The 17,932-nt window shown below is 42.0% G+C and overlaps 1 long non-coding RNA gene across 1 annotated transcript; it reads right to left on the bottom strand.

Moving 5' to 3' along the window:
* Positions 1 to 8,034: 8,034 nt before the first annotated feature.
* On the bottom strand, positions 8,035 to 17,863 carry LOC142075545 (uncharacterized). The gene is made up of 3 exons (XR_012670911.1): positions 17,742 to 17,863; positions 12,987 to 13,174; positions 8,035 to 8,118 (listed from the first exon to the last, which is right to left on the bottom strand). It is a non-coding gene; the product is annotated as an uncharacterized LOC142075545 (long non-coding RNA).
* Between the last annotated feature and the right edge of the window lie 69 nt (positions 17,864 to 17,932).

The following is a 17,932-nucleotide window of genomic DNA, read 5'->3' on the forward strand; positions in this document are numbered from 1 at the left end:
TCTGCTTAGCCTGAAAACAGCGTTTAGGTGGCACCTTACCTTGGAGACACCCAAATGCCACAGGGTGCCATGGGCTGTGCCTTTGATGAGCGTCCCTCAAAAGAGCTAGCTCCGTACATCACACGTGTGTTTTGACAGGACTGAGGTGCTCAGCTTCCCCAGCCAGACTGCACCATAATCCGTGCATGTGCCTCTGTGTTTCAGGGTGGGTTTTTTAGCACTGCTACGAAGCAGCTCCCTTCCCGAGGGCAGCCAGTCCCCTAACACCAGCTCTGTACAGGACAGCCAGGGGACGGCCCTGCAGTGAGTCCCAGGAGCCAGCGTTAACGATCAGCAGGTAGGACGCTCCCGTAAGCAGGAGAAAGAGCTCCAAGTCCCCTCGGCAAGGCGTCCCCTCGCCCAGGGACATGTCCTGAGCAGCCTGTCTCACCTTGCCGGCGAGGCTGCCCCGCTGCCGCTGAGAATCCCTGTTCAGTAACTGGGCTTCAGGGGCTGGCAGTAACATGAAAGGGATTTAACTTCACAAGGGCCTTTTCCTGGTCTTTGCTCCAAGGTCTGTTATTAATTAAACTGTCATTAGATGAAATGCTCATGTAATGATTGGAGCGGGGCCTAGCACACAAACAGCACTGTTGCCTGCTCGCGCTGCCTGCCTTGGTGGCCACTCCCTGGCCTCCCGCGCCTCTGCATCTTCATGGGCTCCGCCACAGAGATACCCCTCCACCCAGGCCGGCCATCTTCTCAAATGAGAAACAAAGATGCACCTGGAAGAGGCAGAGGTCTGGTCACAGCGCCCACCGGCAGCCCCGGGGCCCTCCAGGCAGCCCCGTCAGGAGCAAGAGAAGCTGGACTGCAGACAACGGGGGACCTAACCTCCACCCTGCGGGCAGGACCTGAGACAGGCACTCCGAAAACACAGGGACTGGCAGCCTGGTCTGGGTGGAAACGGGGGCATGGGCAGGCTGGGGGAGGCCAGGGGGCCAGGCAGGACCTGCTGGTGCCCTCCAGGGCACACACAGGTACCAGGTGGGACATGACGGGCTTCATGTGGGGAGGGAAGAGGAGGGCACCGTTTCTGCCACCTCATACTTCATTTGTCTTCTGCTTTCTGACCTGTGAGGAAATGCTCATTTTAAAATTTGTACTCAGAGGTGCTGGAGTTACTAAGGGTGCCATCAACACCTCAGGGCTGGGGCTCGGCACCTTCCCCTGCCACCGGGGCTTCTTCTGCTTCCCACCACAGGGCTGAAAAATGTTTTTGATAGAGGAAAAACACGACTTGATACCCACTGGGTAAGACTTCCATCCTGAAAGGAAAACTTGGAATACGAAATGAAATGAAAAATTGGATTCCCAACACTGTTTCAAGAACAGTAACTGAACAAAGTACATAAACAGGATTTAGAGTGTTTCCAGTCACTCCCTAGCGAGTGCTCTGCCCGCACAGCCACAGATTCATGCTCCCTTTCAGTCTGTCTCTTTGCCCAATTAAGCTTTAATTATGCTGCCATAAATGTAAGAGCTATGGCAGAGGGGGTGGGGACGCGCCGGGGTTAGGGAGTGAGGGATGGGGTCGGAGCCTGCCATGGTGAAAGAGCAAGTCCCGTCTCAGTGCCGCCTCCACAAGGGGATTTTTATCCCAGCCTGGATGTTGGGAGGATGTCACTTCACAATTTCTATTCATCAACCAATTTAGGTCTGGGTCAATCCCTAGGACAGATAGATCTCTACATCTCTTCTAACTATAAATGTAGAAAGGACAATTTAGTTGGGATGTTGGTATCAATAACTCTTGCCTTGAGAATGAGCTTGCAACATCTGGTTATGTACTTTAAGTACTGTATTAGAGAGACAAAGGCAGATTTGCTTTACCTTCTTCCTTAAGGAAATCAATATATTCTGAAGTGTCTGTAAAAGCATAGCTACCAAAACAATGAAAAAAATGCACAAACAGTGCCAAATAGGTACAAAAATAAAAGCATTGTCTTCATTCTTGGACCTCAGACAGAGTGGAGTCTGTTAAAAGGACAAAGCTCTGAAGAGTGTCAGGACAAGCCTGAGGGGTAGGGAAGAGAAAAGACAATCCCTTGTTGAGGGGGAGAAGTGCGAGCCCTGAGAAGATACGATGATGACAGACTACAAGCATAAAAAGATAGGCAAACTGCTGACTGTAGTACTGAACAGGCCGTTCTAAATTCAGCCTAATGATAGGTGAGCAGATTTTCATGTGCAGGAGTGCATGAATTCCTTGCTCACACAAAATAAACAATTGAGACGAAATCTAGAACACCATTTGGATTATAAACGGAGAGAGAACTCAGTGCAAGCAAAGACAGGAAAAAAAGGACACGAGTCTTACTCTGAGGTACAACTTTCTCAAGTCCCGACTTTTTTCACCATGAAGGGAAATGGGGAAAACATTGAATTCATGGAGGTTTCGGTAGGTACAGCAAGGGAAAAAACCAGAAATAAGTAGGTGCTGACTTTACACATAGGGAAAGGCATGCGAAGAAATAGTGAGAAACACAACAACCACTTTTTTCGCAAAAGTGGTTTCCCTAGCTTTCTGACTGGTTTCACTAGATCCTGTCTCCAACATGAAGCATCCAGCACTTGAAGATATTTAAGGTGCTGTGCCAAACAATCTTTAAGGACCTGACCAACACTTTTGCATTTTTTTTTTCCTCTTTGAAAGAAATGAAAGCTCTCAAAAGCTCCTGTGCTGAAATTTTTCACAGCGTATTTATCACCATCACTAGAACTCTGGAATTATCAACTACAATTAGATAACTAAGGCTTTGCTTTGGTAATTACCAGATTACAGGGATGTCCTCAGTAGCATTTAGGCAGGTATGCCAGCATTAACTGTAGCATTCAAGTGTTTGAAATAATGCACTTTAATGTTCACAAGGAAGAGACAAGGCCACCTCCTCATTTTGTGTTGACTGCAACAAAAAGAACTCTTTGTTAACATTCAGTAGTCAGTATCCTCTCAGATTTCTAAGTGTCGGAAATAGACCCAACACTGTCACTATCCAACCTACTATTATAACAGGCATAAAGGAGATGAATAATGCTTTTAAAAGTTGAGTTGATGTAAGCATTATAAGAAATAACAGCAAAAAATCACACAGACCATGTTAAAACATTTACACTTCTTGATCTATGACCGATACTCATTATCTTGCAGCTTGTTATCAAGAGGAAATGAGACATCTAAGATGCAATCCTGCATAATTACAATGTCCATTTCTCTTGACTGAGAAAAAAGCAAGGGTCTGATACACACTGTTTGGTGACAGTTGAAAATCTATTTTTCAAACTTCTGTTGAAAACACTCTGTTTAACGAAGTTTATTTTGTTTCTTCATGGTTGTACTAGTTCTTCATGACCATGGTATTTCTGATGCTTCTTTGAAATTCTCTGTAAGCTTAAGTGTCAGTTCTGTTTCTTTATTAGAGCTCATTGTGGAAGTAATCAATATTGAAATGACATTCAAATCTAGGAATAAAGGACGCCTATAAAAACACACAGCTCATTTCTTATTCTAGCCTTTCCCCTCTGTTTTGAGCATAAACTCTCCACACCTCGTTTTAAACCACCCGTACCATAAAGTGCTCATTTTTAAAATGTCTTGTACACTGTATCACAGCTTTAATTTTTTTATGCAGTACTCAGCAGAACAATATAATGCAAGTCAGAAAAGATCAACACTTCAGCGGTTCAATACTATCAGTAAAATTCAGTTACTAGGAACATTCATGTTATGACTATGACATTTCACTAAACGTATGATTTACCACAACTAGTCTCACCTGACTCCTGTCACCTCCACTCAAAACCCCAAAGATCTCCCAAACAACAAAATATGCAGTATCTTCTAGCAAAGATCAATGAAAATTTTTTACATTTAAAACTACACAGTTGTTTAGGTGTCTCCAGAGGGTGATCACCTCTTCTTTTATCTTACAGGTCAGCAGTTCAAAACTAGCTTGTCTCAGCAATGAGTGAATGCTGTTACCTTCATGAAAGTATTCAGTGCTCTATATAATGTACTAGAAAGTCTTGGTGCATTCTGAGCTTTTTACACCAAAAAGTAATGGAGTGCAATCATACCGCATTCTATAATTTTAGCACATTTAAAACCAACTGGAATATTCACTTTTAGATATGTCCTACCTAAAAGAAGAAATAGAAAGCTCAGAAAAAGGAAAACAAGCATAGGCTGCTCATCTATCTTTGAAGGAAGATGGCTTTAAAATGAAAGGATAACGGGACTAAATGGGTGAGTGTCCAATGCGATAACAAAACACAGTAGGAATCTAGAACTGATTGGAGACTATGCACAGAAAAGTACAAGAAAATTATTTATTATAATAGAGAAATGCAACCAGATTCTTAGCTGTGTTTAAAATAGTACCAGACATTGTAGTCCCAGGAGTTTCTGTGCAGTCTCAAAGACAAAGACAGACAAGGGAACTACTATTGAAAAATGCGTTCACAGTGCCTGCTTAGCATGGACCAGCTATGAGGGCCTCGGCTCCTAACCCGCCCATGCCTGGTGTCCGAACACAGACTGGCTGCGGGGATGTTTGCTGCAAGGCACTGTGCCTCTGTTCTTCAGAGCTGGAATTCACGAAATTCACAATTTAACTGAATATCAGGGGAAGATCAAGCTCCCCCAAGAGGGCTGGCTCTACTCTGAAAAGATTTGTAGTCATTAATACAGAGGAAACTAGATGGCGTGCCAGGAGTAGGATATTCCTCTAGCTCTTTAGACAGAACTCAGGTTCAGACTTGCACTTGCCAAGCCAGAGATCATAAATGTGCCCTATGTAAAGTGCAGCAGAAAATGCAAAGAAGTCAAAACAAACCCAATTTTCTTTTCTAATTTATCATTTTCTAATGATAAATATTTGTAACAAGAATTGGTGAGAACTCAGAGAACGACAGATTCTGTATGATTTTGAGATGGATGTTACTCTCGATTGTTTTAAAAGGGAAAGTTTTTTCTTAAGATGCATCCGTGATTTCCATTATATGTGAGTTTAACCCACCATTTAACTCATAGAATCGTAGAATATCTCAAGTTGGAAGGGACCCATAAGGATCAATTGTTGCAGGTATGTGCACCTCTCCTCTTGTTGGCTTAACAGAGCTTATTGATTTGAAAAACAGAGCCTGTGATTTAAAAATATGTTTAGTGGATGATATACTGTGATAAAAGTCAATTTATTTCCCAGCTGAGCAGAGATCACCTTCTTCCCCAAAACAAAATAGCTGCCACCACCCATCTACTCTCTCTACTGTCACTGAATCCAGCATGCTGGCAACTCAGTGTATGGGTATCAGCAGTGAAGTTGCCTAGGGATAATGAGGCAGAACCTATAAAGAGGAGGTTTTCTTTCCTGCAGAGTTCTGCCCCAGGGCAGATTACTCTTATATGTGAAAGGAGACTAATGACTTGTCATTATCATACAAAAAGTTAATTTTGCATTGAAGAGAGGTTTCTTTTTTGCTTTGAGCCTGATTTGCATATTCCTCGTTGTTTTATATAAACATGACTTGTTTTGGATATGTCTACACTGCCTTCCAAATACAAAATCAAACCTGCACTCAAGTCCAAGTTCATCCATGCCAGAAGTCCATGGACTTTGGGCGAGATTTGACCATTAGAATAGGACAGTAAATCACTACTGTTTAGTATGATCCCAAGCACATTCCTGCCTGCTCTCTGATCAGTGCCTACTGACAGTAAAACTGCTGCCTCAGAGACGCTGTGAAGAACTTAATGCATGTTTCCTATAAGCCAGTTTTTGTGCCTGTCATTCGCGATCTGATAGTATTCTACAGACAGTATTTTCCCTCTACGTAGGAAGAAGAGTGATAAAGGAAAAAATACTATATAAACTTAGCTTTAACGGGGATAATAATACATTTCTTATCTCATCTTCTCCAATAAGAAATACAACTGGTGACTGTACTTCCTCATTCAAATTGTACTCATATGCACACACACAAAAAATGGCAAAAGCTTTTGCAGGTAGGTAATACCAAGAGAGCAAGAAACAAACACACAGTTGATAAACATTATTCTCCAGCTTCTGCTGTAAGAGTGAAAAAGTAGCAAACACTGCACAAAGGCATTATCTGAATAAGAGACATAAAAGTGATACTTGATAGCACTGCTGTTCTCAGTAGAAATCTTCTGGAAAAAAGTTTTCTCAGTTCCCAGAGAAATACAGTCCTTTTGTAAGATATCTCCCTTTTGTACTTTGCTTCCTTTTTAAAACCCCAGAAATTTAATTTTTTGAACTACAGAGGATGCCTGTTTAGGACTAAATGTGGACAGTCATACTGTGAATCAGATAAGCTGCATACTTGGCATACAGACAAAGAATTGGAAACGGTGATGTTTCCGGCTTCAGTTGACTTCAGGTTGCCATTACAAGATCCTGTCTCTTTTGTAAAGTTCCTCTTTTGAAAAGCTCCAACTGTGGTTTTTTGTGTGTTACACAATATTATGCAGCATGTGTTTTAGGAAAATGTAGACAGTAAAAATTACCCCCTTTCTTCTGACATCAACTTAAAACCACCAAAAAGTACTTGAAAAGAGATTCATTTTTGCAACTTGCAAAAATACAAGTGAGAAATGAGGTAATTGAAAGGTCAACACTCAATCTGTTAGATTAAATTAAGTGTTGTATGAACTGAATCATATTCTTTGTTACAAGCCCATCTAGAGATGGGCTTTCCTTGCAAGGATCTGTCTCCAGAAATTACACCTGTATTGGTTCTACCCGAAACATCACAGAGCATGCTTTAAAGGTCTGCTAAAGAGTGCAAAGAATGAATATGTACCCTAAAGGGGAAACTGCCAAAAACCTAATAAATGCACAAGTAATTTTTTTTCCTACTAGGAAGGAAAGATGCGATTCATGGAATTTCAGTGGGCAGAGCAACTTCTGCAGCACACAACAGCTGAATTAATGCACTGTAATTAGAGCTGCCTTAAAACTGGTTTCTTTCACTGTTCAAGGATGGGGCTGCAGAGAAGCTGTAGAAATAGTAATGAATTATGCTGCACTGATAAACTGGGATGTACTAGATGATGCAGGTTTGTCGACACCCATATAGAATCATAGAATGGTTTGGGTTGGAAGGGACCTTTAAAGGTCATCTAGTCCAACCCCCCCTTATCAAGATTAAGTAGAACAATGACTAAGAAAGGCATGTGAAAAGAGGATCATGTAGTTTCCAACCACTCTACTCACGGATTTCTGGCAGTGACTTCTGCAATCCAGATTTATTCTCCTATTTTCCTACTAAGATCAATTAACCTACTGCATGGAGATCATGGTCTCTGTGTGAAGTACAAACTATTTAATGATTATTTTAAAAAACGTAATTAACACCTGTACTTGCCCCTGGCTTGATGCATTGTAATAGTGAGGCACCATCATCTCAAGGGTGTATTATCAAGAGAAGAAAAAAGCCTTAAAGTAATTTAGAATTAATAATCTTTGTTTTAGCAACTTTGTGAGAAGCTTTAAATAATTTTATGAAACTTTCAAGCATGTTTAAAAGAAGAGTGTACCAATAAGAAACTGTAACTGAAATTTTATTTCCAGTTTGAATATCCCAGGACAGTTCAAGTGTAGGAGCGAGGACACCACTTTTACAGTTAAAGCTGGACAGTATTTATCTGTAAAGCCCAGAAAGACACTGTTGTAAGAAGCTTCAGCTTAAAAAATAGTGGTTTTCCTAGCCAATATACCACACCAGCTGTAAGTCCAGGAGACCTGTAACCATCAAGTCCTAGAGATCTACAAACAATCAAATCCTTTGATTGTTTACAGAAGTCCTAGGGGATAATGAACCCATTGCACAACAGCAATTTTTCATGCCACTCGTACTTGGAATCTAATTTCCAATGTAATGCCAATGTGTAAAAGCGCTCAAACATTTGCTTGCATCAAAATCACCATGTTCACACAGCTGTCTGCAGTCTTAGATGCTCACCTTGCAGACTGTCTGTGTGTTAGAGGGGACAACTCAAATTCTTCCCAAGCCAGGTCCAAACATGCCGTCTGTACAAAGGGCATGGTTTGCTCTCTCCTACAAGAAAGAGGAGTAATAAAACAGGTCAGCAGGGAATGCTTCTGACTTTTTCAGTGCACCCTGAGTAGCCTTTTCTTTCTACTCAGCTTTATCCTGGGGAATCAAAAAGAACCTGGCACAGGGCAGAAAAAGCTAGAAAAGAACAGTCAAGTGTAACACTTTTCCTGGGTTATCTCAGGTGAGCCACTTAGTGATTCACCGGAGTTAACATTACCCACAAGGCTGATGTGAGGACAAACACATTAAATGTTGTCAAGCATGAGAATAGGGTCCACATGGAGAGAACACATTTTCCTCTGACAGACTTGTTTCAAACACTGTGAGAAGTCAGTCAGAGGAATATACGCCATCTAAATAGTCAGAATGACCCAACATCCTCACAGTAGACTAATTTACATTTTTCTCTGGAACCTTATTTTCCAGTAAATAATTGTGCAACCCTTAACAATATGCTTTCTAAAGTCTTACTGATATCAGATGTAATTTATTATAGTATTATAGAATCATAGAATCATTAAGGTTGGAAAAGACCTCTAAGATCATCAAGTCCAACCGTCAACCCAACACCACTATACCCACTAAACCATGTCCCTAGGTGCCTCATCTACACGTCTTTTAAATACCTCCAGGGATGGTGACTCAACCACTTCCCTGGGCAGCCTGTTCCAAGGCCTGACCACTCTTTCAGTAAAGAAATTTTTCCTAATGTTCAATCTAAACCTCCCTTGGCGCAACTTCAGGCCATTTTCTCTTGTCCTATCGTTAGTTACTTGGCAGAAGAGACCAACACCCACCTCGCTACAACCTGCTTTCAGGTAGTTGTAGAGCGCAATGAGGTCTCCCCTCAGCCTCCTCTTCTCCAGGCTAAACAACCCCTGTTCCCTCAGCCGCTCCTCATAAGACTTGTGCTCCAGGCCCTTCACCAGCTTCGTTGCCCTCCTCTGGACGCGCTCCAGCACCTCCATGTCCTTCTTGTAGTGAGGGGCCCAAAACTGAACACAGGATTCGAGGTGCGGCCTCACCAGTGCCGAGTACAGGGGCACGATCACCTCCCTGCTCCTGCTGGCCACACTATTTCTGATACAGGCCAGGATGCCGTTGGCCTTCTTGGCCACCTGAGCACACTGCCGGCTCATGTTCAGCCGGCTGTCAACCAGCACCCCCAGGTCCTTTTCCTCCGGGCAGCTTTCCAGCCACTCTTCCCCAAGCCTGTAGCGTTGCCTGGGGTTGTTGTGGCCGAAGTGCAGGACCCGGCACTTGGCCTTGTTGAACCTCATACAGTTGGCCTCGGCCCATCGATCCAGCCTGTCCAGGTCCCTCTGCAGAGCCTTCCCACCCTCCAGCAGATCAACACTCCCGCCCAACTTGGTGTCGTCTGCAAACTCACTGAGGGAGCACTCGATCCCCTCGTCCAGATCATTGATGAAGATATTGAACAGGACCGGCCCCAAAACTGAGCCCTGGGGAACACCGCTCGTGACCGGCCGCCAACTGGATTTAACTCCGTTGACCACAACTCTCTGGGCTCGGCCGTCCAGCCAGTTTTTTACCCAGCGAAGAGTGCACCTGTCTAAGCCGTGAGTCGCCAGCTCCTCTAGGAGAATGCCATGGGAGACAGTGTCAAAGGCTTTACTGAAGTCCAGGCAGACCACATCCACAGCCTTTCCCTCATCCACGAGGCGGGTCACCTGGTCATAGAAGGAGATCAGGTTGGTCAAGCAAGACCTGCCTTCCATGAACCCGTGCTGGCTGGGCCTGATCCCCTGGTTGTCCCGGACATGGCTCGTGAGTGCCCTCAAAACGAACCGCTCCATGATCTTCCCCGGCACCGAGGTCAGGCTGACCAGCCTGTAGTTCCCCGGATCCTCCTTCCGGCCCTTCTTGTAGATGGGCGTCACATTGGCAGCCTCCAGTCGTCCGGGACCTCCCCAGTTAACCAGGACTGCTGGTAAATGATGGAGAGCGGCTCGGCAAGCTCCTCCGCCAGCTCCCTCAGTACCCTCGGGTGGATCCCATCCGGCCCCATAGACTTGTGAATGTTCAGGTGGCGTAGCAGGTCGTTAACTGCTTCCTCTTATGGGGAGTTCATCCTGCTCGCCGTCCCTGTCTTCCAGCTCAGGGGGCTGAGTACCCTGAAGATAACTGCTCTGACTATTGAAGACTGAGGCAAAGAAGGTGTTAAGTACCTCAGCCTTATCCTCGTCCTTGGTGGCAACATTCCCCCCCCCGCATCCAATAACGGATGGAGATTCTCCTTGGCTCTGCTTTTGTCATTAATATACTTGTAAAAGCATTTTTTGTTGTCTCTCATGACAGTGGCCAGGTTGAGTTCTAGCTGGGCTTTTGCCTTTCTAATTTCCCCTCTGCATGACCTAACGAGATCCCTGTACTCTTCTTGAGTTGCCTGCCCCTTCTTCCAAAGGTGGTAAACTCTCCTTTTTTTCCTGAGTCCCAGCCAGAGCTCCCCGTTCAGCCAGGCCGGTCGTCTTCCCCGCCCGTTCTTCTTACTGCACCTGGGGACAGCCCGCTCCGGCGCCTTTAAGACCTCCTTCTTGAAGAACGTCCAGCCTTCCTGGACCCCTTTGCCCTTCAGGACTGTCTCCCAAGGGACCCTCTCGACCAGTGTCCTGAGCAGGCCAAAGTCCACTCTCCGGAAGTCCATGGTAGCGGTTTTGCTGGCTCCCCTCCTTACTTCACCAAGTATTGAGTATTCTATCATTTCATGGTCGCTAAGCCCCAGACGGCCTCCGACCACCACATCTCCCACCAGCCCTTCTCTGTTTGTGAACAGCAGGTCAAGCGAGGCACCTCTCCTAGCAGGCTCGCTTACCAGCTGCGTCAGGAAGTTATCCTCCACACACTCCAGGAACCTCCTCGACTGTTTCCTCTCTGCCATGTGGTATTTCCAGCAGACGTCAGGAAAGTTGAAGTCCCCCACAAGAACAAGGGCTAGCCATTGTGAGACTTCTGCGAGCCTCTTGTAGAATATTTCGTCTGCCTCCTCGTCCTGGTTAGGTGGTCTATAACAGACTCCCAGCAGGATATCTGCCTTGTTGGCCTTCCCCCTCATCCTTACCTACAAGAACTCGACCTCATCATCACTATCATTGAGCTCTAGACAAAGTACTCCCTAACATACAGGGCTTATCTGAGTTATTTAAAAACCAGACAAAATTATTTTTTATTCTAAAAAGCTGTCTTAGCATTACTAATTCTAACTTGTGGCTGAATTAATGAAAATGCTATAATTAAAACAGACTAATTCTTATGCTATAAATTGAAATTCTACAATACAGTTTACTATTGGTTCCAATAACTCTCATAACCAACAGAAGGTGAAACAAGCTGCAGAGGAAGCTAGAACAATGAAGAATGAAAAGATCCTTTTTTTCTGGCATTTCTGAACTTTACAAAACCTGAAATAAATTTTATAGATCAGTTGATACCAATTATTGTTGAAAAAATTTAGGTTGCCTTTGTAGATTTTTCACTACTGATATGTTCTGCACATTCTTCTCTTCATGAGGAAACTTTTTTTTTTTTTTAATTGTTGTACTGAAAGCTAAAACTCAGTTAGGATAAGTTATCTTTGCATAATCCTCCCCCAGCTTACTGAGTGCAGAAATATTTGGAAATGTATTGACAATTGCTAAATCAGACCTAAAAGTAAAAACTACCTATTACCATTCTTTTTCACTTGAAATTCACATTCTACACACTAATATATTTTAGTCTTCTTTCCCTTAAAAATACATACGTATTTTTTCCCTGGAAATATTGATAACATTGTACAAGTTATAATATAACCCTGATGAATCCTTTGTGGAAATGCCTCGCAGAACAAATCTGCTGTTAAAAAGTCGCCTTCAGAAGTTCATCTTTGAACTCTTCTGGTATGACATAAGCTCAGCTGAAAAAGGCATTTTAACTCCGTTATTACCAGTGTCAAACAAAATCTATGTATTAATAGGACTAAAAAGATACATAAGATGACTGTTTTACAGCCCATTAGTTTCTCTCTCACAGATCCCACTGGACACTTCCAATGGGGCAGTTTACAGCTCTGGATGAAAATGCTTCCCATGCAGGAATAAAGTGCGAACCGCTTTAGGCGTCAGAGAAACAATAGGATTACGATGCATAGTCAGACTGTAAAAGTCAATCAGGGAAAATGGTTTTGTACAAATAAATATTCCACAAATTCTAGCCATGCAAAGCCTGACTCTTGATACTCTTTCTTACTGCAGACAATTTCTTTATCAGAGTTCTGGTGGCTTTCCCTCCTTTGTCTGAACTCTGTTTGCTACATGTCATTTCCACTTCTCCAGACAAAATATTTGCAGACTGGGAAACAATCAATTTCTGAAAGAAGCTCTTCCACATGCAAAGAACTAGAAATGTTTGCAGGCTGTTTTGTTTTAGAATGGTGTTTTCCTTCCCACCCAAAATAAAACATCCAAGACCACCTCACTCTGGACCAACATACTTTTTTTTTTGTTAAAGTACTGAGCTATTCAGTTCTGAGTATGCATCATTTCAGAGAGTATTTGAATAGTTCTGTACCTGTTACACAAATGTTAACATTTGTGAGAATTATCACTGTGGTAAACCTTGAAACTGAATTTTCTCTTTAACAGAAATGGTATGGTACAAGAAACATGAGTATATTCCTGTAGCGTGCAGATTCCAGGGTACATTTGCTTGTGCTGTCTTGGATGGCATGGTTCTGCCAACACGTATACGGGTTCTTAAGTTTTAGGAGAGTGAATATTCTCATTCACTCAGAGTCACTACTGTTAGGTATCCCAAAGCGTATGGACTGAGGTCTCTGCCTATGTGCTGATGAGGGCAGGGACATATCTTACCTGCTTTCTGCAAAGTTATGAAGTGATCAAATGACAGCATAGTTCTTCCCACTTCAGCTCTTCAGTTTCAGCTATGATGACTCTGCATTCAGTAGAAGTTCCGAAGATCTTATCACAACTTTTGCAATCCTTTTTCTTCTTTCTTTCTTTTTTCTTCTCCCTTCCATACAGTTCCCACTTCTGGAATTCTGTGATTTCAGTAAAAAACCTTAGCTTTCATTTAAGAGAGAGAAGAATTAAAAAGCAAAAGACTAATAAAAACTGTTTAAAACCTCCAGATTTTGAAATTACAAATAACGGGTTTTGTTACATAGCTTTCTCCACTTTTTTCCTGAAGCCCTCTTTTATCTTTCTAAAATAATACATGAAGACTAAAGGAAAAACAATGTTGAAAGTGAAAGGATGATATTAGAGGTAGAGTTTCTAAAGTTTCCTGAAGTTGACTAATAAATACATGGAGTGGTGTTTAACTTGAATGACTTCCCTCCACCAGGAATACAATGAATAAGGCTTAGGCCACTTTACTTGTTACTTATTTTACACTGTCTTATCTTCAGGTCTTATCTGCAGCATTACAAACATATTTCCAAATAAAAAAATATAAATTCAGAGAAACTCGATTTGTGTCAACTACCTGACAAAAACAAAACAAAACAAAACAAAACACAGCAGAGGAAAACCATAAAACAGGTCAGCTGAATGAGACAAAGTCTACGCTCTGTCACCACCACATCCGCAAAAAAAACGGAAAAGCATTATCTTGTGCATCACACGCATTACTTCTCCCAGAGCAGGAGCCCCACATAGCCCAATTTCAACGATGTAAGCAAGGCCTGTTTCACCGATGACTTAGTGCTCCCACTTACTGCTGCTAATAATTGAGCAAGTACAATAGCACAATGGAGGAGACTTTCCTGTATAGCTGATTGTATGTAAGGCCTCTCATGATTTTTTATCTTGCAACAAAAAAATAAACTATTTTTAAGAGTTTGAAAGGTTGGAAAATGGAGAATTCATGAAAAGAAAGACTTATAGAGGAGATCATCTTCTTCCTGATACTAAAGCGGTAGGTGAGACTGCGTGCCCTCAGCATAATTACAATTACCCAGAGTAATTTTCTCAAATTGTATTCAGATCAGAGGCTGGCTTATTTTTTCCAGGTACATTATTGTAATGAAAGATACTACTTCCCTCAAAATCTGGTCTTGCTTGAGACATTTAAAAACATTTTCTGCACAGTTTGAAGCAACAGCTTGCAAAACAAACCCTGTGATGGGGTGGCACGCATTGGTATCACAGTGAACTTTATTTCTACATTAAACTAACAGACTGTAGAAAATTCTTTAGATGTCTTGTGCATAAGGTTTCAATCTAAATTGTGTTTTAAACAAAATACTGTTTTTTAATTATATTTTCCATTTAAAAATGTCAATTTTGTTCAGGCTTCAGTGGGAGGGCTGCGGGACAGAAAGGCAAAAAGAGCCATTTGCCAAAAATCTTACTTGGCTGACGTTCTGGCTGCCAGTTCCTGATGACAGTATATTTGCAATGTGAACGAAGACTTTTCTGCACAGAGCCATACTGCATAATCTGCAACCTTGCACAAAATCAAACCCCACACAATAACAATTGATATTGTATCTTGTATGATCAGTATTGCCAATCTCAATAATTGGTACTGACAGCAGCCTAAGATTTTTAAGAAATATGTTTCTAAAGCCCTACAGCCCAAATTTTTGTTTCATCTACAGCTCAAATATTAGCAAGCGACATTAAACATTTGATAAAAATGGCAGAATTCTCAGTAGAGATTATATGCTTAATCTTGCAAATTGCCTCCGAGGAGGTAACAGGAGATACGGGGATTTACAGCCACTCAGCAGGATGCAGACATTGCAGAGTAGGCAATTGCAGAGTATGCAGATTGCATAATCTGGCCTGTAATTTTAAATCCAGCCAAGAGGTCAGTTTAGTTAAATCCTTCCAAGAGAGCAAGCAAAAGATAAATGTTTGGGGAAGACAATAAAATTCTGTTTTGTAGTCTTGTACTCGCATTCAATGTATTGCTTTGGCTTTCAGAAACACATGCATTCTGCATTGTTTTTTTATTTTATTACAACCTGACTGTTACTGTAGAATGGGGAATCCATATAGATGTTGCATAGCATCTACTCGGGCACATCTTCTTGATAGCAGTCCACAGATTAGTAACACATTATCTCCTGGCCTTGCAAAATTACCTCCTGGCCATGCTTGCCAAACTTATTTCTGAAGTAAATCTAAATTGTTTCTCCTATTTCCCACTGTTTATTTTCATGCTTTTCCAATTAAAAATTTCACACCCATGAACAAATGTCTCCTCATTAAAGTTCCTTGAACGTTAGAAAAATCTAGAGTCTAGTAAGGTCTTGATCATTCAGCTTCAGGTACTGAAAGCAACTAAGCACCATCCCTGAAATGTATCAGAACTGCCACCTCAAGAGATTTTCAGTTCCTTTTGACTGTTTCTCCCTTCTCCCTGTTCTTCTCAAATATGCTAGTTACCCTTCCACAATTTGAGTGGATTTTGTGAAAGCAAACCTCCAGCCAAGGAAATTGCTGGATCAGGTATGTCCTTTGGTTATTTTACTGTTTTAGTTATTAACAGAAATAAACGAATGCCAAAGACTGGGCTTTGAGAACATACACTTAGTGTTGGAGAAAAGGAGCTGTAAAAGTACAAACTATCGTCCAGATTTTTCTTCAGCCAATAATCAACATGTCACAGCAATTTTCAGAGCTTCATTTACTTTCTTTCTGCCATAAAGACTTTTGGAAAAGATCTTCCAGATGAATAAACCAGTAATTTTCCTGTATCAGAAGTTTTATTCAATGTAAAAGTTTTTCTATAAGCCAGAGTAAGGTTCAAAACATGAATCCTTATTCCAAAATGACCATCACATTTACCAAGTAATTACTATGTGAGAACAAGTCAGAGTTTCTCTCTGGAAGTAAGGGAAAAGGATTAGTTTGAAGGAGAAGAGGAAAATATGCTGGATGTTAATAGATAGAGCAGATTAGTCTTAGTATGTAAAGTTTAAATACAGATACTTTTCTGACATTCCTAATTACTCACCAGTCAGTGTTTCCAAATGCAAGCAAATATGATAGCTGATTTTTTTTAATAACTCCAGTATTCTGTTTTCTCATAGTTTGTGATCATTAATTTCTGAAATTTCTCACTCCTACACCTTCAATGATCTACCAAATCCAGCAGTAGTACGTGGGGAATAATCTAGTACTAGCATATTATTATGTAAGGCAAACTTTGGAGCACTGAAACCCTTAAAGGGCTGTTTGGTTCCTTTGCTCGATTAGTTCCTCTAAATTCTGCTTCCTCTAAATTCTGCTTCCTCTTTGCCTTTCCCCCTTTCATTGCTTTGTGGCTTCTATATCTCCTACCATCAGTCTAGGAAACAACAGCTCCCTCAGGCGTAGTTTAGTAATTGTTTTCTTCCCATTCAACATTAGATAAGTGCGGGGTGTACCATTAGCAGACGACAAGCCCTGAAGAAAAGTTGAGAAGGATTCATCATGTCTTGAGATTGCTTTGATGCTCTACCCAGGATGACTTGGTGGGAAAGACAGAAGCCAGTCCTATACAGGACATAAAGTCACTCAAAACAAATTGTCTCTGTCAGAATTTCCACTGAGCAAGAACTGATAAAGCTACAGCTAGGTCCTAGATCAGGCTGTCCTAGCAGCTCCATTCCTGCCAGCTGGCAGAGTTTAGCCACAGACGTTTACATAGACTTGCCCCACACTAACCCATCCACGTGATTTCCAGGTGGATAAAATCTGACTCACCAAAAGGCGGTGCATACCTAACTGCTAAATCAGATGAACATAAAGTTTTATTTTCACCTGTTCCAGTGAGAGCTAACTGGAACTACAAACCAGCCTCTTCATATCTTAAGGCAGTTGACATACCCTTTTTTTCCCCTCCCCCCCCCCCGCCCCCATCCCCCAAGATAAGTCTCTTCAGGCCTAACTGGTTCAGATAAAACAGCTTTCAAGCTCCAGACAATTTTTTTTCCCATCAAAAGCTGAAGATCTGCCATTCCTAAACAGCCTTATCTCAATTGGATTCTCTCTCTGAATCCCATCGCTCTGTGCAGTTGTAGCAGGCTGACAGATTAACTCCTTAGAGCACACTGGTACTGTCAGTCGATCAAACCACTCCACAGAACTACAGGTTGTAGTTAAATTTCAAAAGCAGTGGATTTACAGCTGTACAGACATCACTGTGTATTGACTACTCATATATATGACTCCCTACCTTTTGTACATGAGCTAAACAACCTTAGAGCTGGAGCACAGAAGGCTCCATCTGATTGCTCCAAGTATATGAAGGGTGTTCATTCTTTCAACAATAGAAAAGGCTCCTATCTATACATGGTCCCATTTAACCAGCAGGAATCCTGAGTCTTCCTGTGACATGCAGCAGGAGCTTAACGAATTAATCCTGTTCCCAGGCTTTTGCCATTATTACATTAATTGGGAGGTTTTATGATGGAAAATTTTAATGTGAAGGACACTGTATTGGTATTGGAGGACATGGATGGCAGCATGAACATGTGCAATGCTGGAAAATCAACACACAGGGCATTTGACTTATTCCTGCTCTCCATAAACTCCTACAGTTCCACCAGCATGGGAGAGCTAAGATGATGTAAAGGCTTAGCTGCAGTGACCTTTTGCATTATTGATACAAACCTTATACACGATTCAACTTTTGCATTAGCTGAAGTAACCATCTCTCGATAGGAAGGAAGAAGCAGCAAGTTCCCCATCCTGGAGACTCTCCTTCAGAGAATGCCACCCTGCCAGATTTTTATACTGCAAAACCCAAATTCAGTTATTTATCAAGTAACAAACAGAAATGCATCTATATTTTTATATATAAG

The sequence above is a fragment of the Calonectris borealis genome, chromosome Z, assembly GCF_964195595.1.
Source record: "Calonectris borealis chromosome Z, bCalBor7.hap1.2, whole genome shotgun sequence".
Taxonomy (NCBI): Eukaryota; Metazoa; Chordata; class Aves; order Procellariiformes; family Procellariidae; genus Calonectris; species Calonectris borealis.